Here is a 5,738-nt window from a genome sequence, read left to right as displayed (position 1 = left end):
CACAGGCCTTCATTTCACAGATATCTAGAAGCATTCACTGCATGTGTAATGTAGCTCAGTGAGGAAGTCTACTTACTGGCAATGACAGTACTTATGGGGAGTTAACGTCAAGGCACTGCGATGGGGTCACAAAAGAGGAGAGGAAAGTGATGGGAAGAGTCATCAAGTGGGAGGCCTGCGTAACTTTTGGAGGCCTGGCTTAGTAGAGGCACCTAGTCACTTCCCAATCGAAAAGATGTGTGAAAGCATCGCCCTTGAGTCGATTCCTACGTAGATCTGTCCCAGAGAGTTCCCAAGGTGGCAAATCTTTACGGAGGCAGAATGTTCTGTGGAGTGGCTGGTGGTCTCAAACCGCTGACTTTTTTTGGTTGCCAAGCACTTTAGCCCTGTGCCACCAGCGCTCCTAAAAGTTCCCTGGTTATTGTAAACATTACGCAGCACAAAGGAGCACTGTTACTGCACGCGGGGGACTCCCGAAGCCCTAGCACTGGACAACACAGAACTCAATTGTTCGTAGTTTGCCAGGCTGTATGATCTGTACGGGGTCGGTTCTGCGCAGATAGGTCAAGCCTTCCTCCCCAGAAGCAGAAGGGTGGTTCCACTTCGACTACTGGGCCCGCGCAGAAGAGCTTTTAACCATTAAGGAAGAGTGGGGGGCGGCGCACGTTGCGTATGTATTTGGTAAGCGAGGATCTGGTGTCCCTTCGGACAGCAGTCCTAACCAAAGGGCGGGTCGAAGCCCTGGAGCATGGGAACCCCAGACACATCCAATCCCTATAGGGACAAAGCTAGAAACCGAGGCCTCGCCAGCTAGAGGGTCTGTACGCGAGGCGGCAGCCCCTTATCGTGCCCCGTCCACTCCCGGATCCAACAGGGGGAAATCGGGCAAAGGGGCGAACAGCAGCAAACCGACCCAAGCAAAACCGGCAAGACCTCCAGCGCTGCAACTCACCTGGAGCCTCCTCGCGCAGGAGCCGAAACCGGAAACAACGCAGTTCCGAAGTAGCGCTAACACGCGCCACAGGCCGAGTGGTCGAGCACAGAGTCGATCGATGCCGGTGCTCCTCAGGGAACTCTGCTGGAATCTTGGCGCCTGCGCTCCTTGTGGGCGGGGAGGCCGGACGACGAAGGGGAGGAGCCAAGTTTAGCCGGGTTGACTGGGGTGCAGAGACAGGCGGGCTTCAGTGATAGGGTCGCAGCGAATCGTGCTCGCCCATCTTGCACACAGCAACGACGACAGGGCTATTAGGAGTTCTGGGACTATTGAGTGAGGAGATAACTAAAGGGGAATGATTAATTTTCCCCCAGCGTTGAATTTGAGCGGCCTTACGTCACGCAATGTGTCCTCCATCACAATCGCAGATACTTCTACAGGATCAACCCCTTAGAAAGATTAAACAAGTGATATGATCTTCCCATTTCTCGGTCTGGTGACGCCCTGACAAACATCTCGTTAAGGAAATTAGTAATCCGCACTTCTTCGGCTCGTCTTCCTTTTCCCGCTCTGCGGCCAAGTGTCAGCGGCCCAGCAGGGGGCGGTCTGGTGCCCGGAGACCAAGAACGTGGACTCCTTGCGGTGCCTTTCTCCCCTGACCAGCTCTGGAAATTTTTCTTGCTTGTCCTCTCCCTAATCTTCACCATTGGAGCTATAAGCAACATCATGATAGAGTTGTTGTTGTGTACCGTCCGGTGGTGGGTTTTCAGAAGCAGTTAATAGCACGGAAGGAGATTGCCTATCCTGCCCCCGGGGGTGCAGCTGGTGGATTCGAACCGAATGCCTTCCAGATTGCAGTACAGCTTCTTGCCATGATAGAGAAATGATTAAAATAGTCAACAATTTCATTTTACCTGATCCACAATCAACACCCTTGCTCCCTTAAGTCAGGAGATCAATAGACGTATTACATTGGAAAAGTCCACTGTCCGGGACTTCTCCAAATTATTACGGAGTAATGATGTCAGTTTGACGTCTAGGGTGTGCCTGATCTTCTGTGTCACATGCTATGCGTCTGAGGCCTGGACAATGAATAAGGGTGAAAGAGAAGAGTTGATGCCTTTTATTTGTGGTGTTGGAATAGGGCACTGAATATCCCTTGCACAAGAACAGACATGTCTTAGGAAAAGTGCTGTCAGAGCCCTACTTGGAGGCAAACACGACAAGGCTTTGCCTCACATACTTAGGACATGTTGCTAGGAGAGGCTACTCCTTGAAAAGCCTAGAAAGGCAGAGGGTTAGTGAAAGAGGGGGAAGACCCTCAACAAGATGAATAGACACAGTGGTTGCTGCAATATGCTCAAGTGTGTAAGACATGATAAGGATGGCACAGGTAGGACAGGGTTCAGTTCTATTGTCCATAGAGTTGCTATGGTTGTAGTCAACTCAGTGGCACCTAACAACAGTAATCCCCAAGTCGCCTGTTCCTTGGTACTCTAAGGCAACTCTTCCACTGGCTGATGCGCTGGAATCTCAGAGGCAGCCCACTTTGAGTACACTGTCCCTCTGTTCTTATCACCTGTTTAGGTCACCACATTTGAGTTGTAACCAAAACAAGCAAGATCATCTGTCTAAATTTATTCAAACATCATTCACTACTATGCTTCCCACACTTTCCCCACCAAAATACCTTGATTTTTCTAAAATAATTTAAGCAGTTGGTGTTCGTGCTAAAGTGAGTGAGAATTAGGGTGGGGAGGGGAAATGTATTAATTTATTCTTTTATTTAATAAATGTGTGCAATATCACTGCTGAAATAAAGAGTGATTGTTATGGACCAAAGTGAGTAGATCTAATCTCCCATTCTCCCTGTTATATCCAGCATCTCTGACTCTCACTTTTCTATAAAAGGACTCAGACAGTAACTATTTCTAAAGTCATTGTAAGGGTTAAATTAGCTAGCTGTAGAACCATTAACACATTTCTATACACAAAATAAATGTTTCCCCATTATTTCTTAAATGCAGTCAAAGACATTGACATAACAGCACTACCACTTATTTTCATATTTCCTTGTTGTTGCTATGTGCCATGGAATCACAATCGGTTCATGGCTGACCTTCTTGTGGGTTTTCAGAGACATGAAATCCCAAGGGCAGAGATTGCTGCCCCCATCCTTTTCTCCAGCAGAGCAGCTGCTGGATTCAAACTGTGTGCCACTCCTTAGCACTAAGCCACCAGAGCTTCCATTGTATTATTGTTGTTAAAAATCAATAGTAGAAAGCGGCTGTAGTCTGATATTTAGTTTCTGTTTCTTTAAACTCATACATATAAATAATAAAAATCAATAGTAGAAAGCGGCTGTAGTCTGATATTTAGTTTCTGTTTCTTTAAACTCATACATATAAATAATTCTGGGGGGAAAAAAGCCCAATCTCTTAAACACAACTGTTTTATTATGCTTTTTACTGGTAATTGTTTGACTTAAAGGATGTCAAAACCTTGCCCAATAGAGTGTTAGTCTATCTCATTGGTGGTCATCTTCTTCTCCTTACCGGATCATAATGTCCATTCCAAGAATCTTCCAAGCATAAGGTCCCCTTCCAAATACTGGCTCTTACCAGGAGCCTGCCTGTAGTATGTGAGACAAAATATCACAAATTTTGCAAACTATTGTGAAGTAAATTATATGCTAAATACTGTAAAGAAATGTGCTAAGACCTAGAGTTAGAAAGACAAAATGGAAGACCATTTCTAAAGCTTAAAGAACACAAGAAGAAAATTCAAGCTTCAGTTGCAATAGTATTCTATAGATAAAATGTGAAACAATGCAGGAAGTATTAAAAGAAGATGGAAGGAGTACACAGAGTCACCGTATAAAAATAATTTGTTAGAACAGAACTATTTCAAGAAGTAACATATGAATAAGAACCAATGTTATTAAAGGAAGAATCTGAGATTCACTAAAAGCAGTGGCAAAAAAATTAAGTCTTCAGGAATGAATATGATACCAGCTAAGATGTTTCAACAAATAACAGCCCTGAATATATTCACAAGCCTATGCCAAAAAATTTTCAAGACCAGCCAACTGAAAGAGATCCATATTTATATTCATTCCAAAAACTGTGGCCCAACAGAGTGTGGAAAGTATTAAGCAACAGAATTAACATTACATACAAGGAAAATCTTGTTGAAGATTATTAAAAAGTGTCTAGAGCAGTACATCACCAGAGAAGTTAGAACTAGATTCAGAAGAAACTGTGGAACAGGACTGTCCTTGCTGATGCCAGTTTGACTGAAAGCAGAGAATGCCAGGAAGATATTTACTGGAGTTTCATTGACTATACAAAGACAGCTGACTGTGTGGTAATAATAAACTATGGATAACATTGAGAAAAATGGGAATTTCAGAACACTTTGCTATGCGCATGTGAAACATGTACGTAGTATGTCATATGAAGTTTCAGAATCCTTGTCTCCAAGGAGCATTCTGGCCTCTATTTTCCTAGCAGTCTATGGTATATTCAATACTCTTCTCCTACACCACAGCTCAAAGGCATCAATTTTCCTTCTGTTATCCTTAATCATTGTCCATCTCTCTTATGTAATTGCAAATATCAGGGCCTGTATCAGGCACATCTTAGTCTCCAGACTGCCATTGTTGTTCTTCAGTACTTTGGAGGGGTCTCTGACAGCAGACTTTCCCAATACAATTTGTCTTTTAATTTCCTGGTTGTTGGTACCAAGAGTGTTGGTTGTAGAGCCAAGCAAACTGAAGCTGTTAACAATCTCATTCTCTCCATCATTGGTCACGATGCTACCAATCGGCCCAGTGGTGAGAATCTTTGTTTTCTTGATATTGATCTTCAATCTATATTGAAGGCTGCAGTCCTTGAGCTTCTGCAGCAAGCACTTCAGGTCCTCCTCACTTTCAGCAAGCAGGGTTGTGTCATCTGCATAACACAGATTGTAGATTAATTTTCCTCCAATCTTGATGCCCCATTTCTCTTCCTAGATCCCAGACTCCCAGATAATCTGTTCTGCATATAAATTGAAAAGATATGGAGATAGGACACACCCTTGATGTACACACATCCCAATTTTGAACCATATAAAAAATAATATTATACCATGATTAATTGATTTATTTTCAAATAGTAAACATCAAGAAAACAGATTCTCACCACTAAGTAATGGCTGTCGAACATTACTGACGGCAGGAAATCGCCTGCTGCCAGCGCAGATGCAATAGTTTACACATCCCTTTCCAGCTCCTTCTAAAAAGAGCCACTGCATTCTTCTGTCCTTGGGCCGTCACTTTGGGGTTTCCAATAACCGATTAATGATTCTCCTGAAAAAAAAATGTAGGTTTCCCGAATAATACTGAGAAAATTGTAATTGAGAGCAGGCAAGTGAATGAAGAGAGAGAGAGATTCAGGCAGCCTAGTTACACAACCATTTTTTCCCCTTTATGACCAAATGTCCTTTTTGAAGGTCAGTTAAAGTGCAGAATGTCAAGAGTGAACATATTTTTAAAATAATAGAAGAGCAATTGAGTTTACTTCAAGTTTTTCTCAGGTTCAGGCCCTTGTATTTCATTTAGACAACACAATTTTCTGTGAAACAAGAAGGATTTTTGTTTCATTGCTTTTATTTATCAAATTAACTCAGAGGCAGGGCTGCAATACCCTCCCCAAGTTTCATAGGCTACTGATGATAAAATTCACTTACTTTAGGAGTAGCAGAAAAAAAAGACTACAAATAGTTAGAGGTAAAACTGTGTCAAGATGTTTAAACTGTAAAG

General features: G+C 43.1%; 1 pseudogene; it reads right to left on the bottom strand.

The window, feature by feature from the left end:
• Positions 1 to 607: 607 nt before the first annotated feature.
• Positions 608 to 5,738, bottom strand: part of LOC102872160 — an 82,764-nt pseudogene continuing 77,633 nt past the window's right edge.

This window comes from Elephantulus edwardii, unplaced genomic scaffold (genome assembly GCF_000299155.1).
Source record: "Elephantulus edwardii isolate Elephantulus edwardi_28Jun2011 unplaced genomic scaffold, EleEdw1.0 scaffold00416, whole genome shotgun sequence".
Classification (NCBI taxonomy): Eukaryota; Metazoa; Chordata; class Mammalia; order Macroscelidea; family Macroscelididae; genus Elephantulus; species Elephantulus edwardii.
The sequence above is the reverse complement of the archived record's forward strand: the minus strand, read 5'-3'. Positions and strand labels throughout refer to the sequence as shown.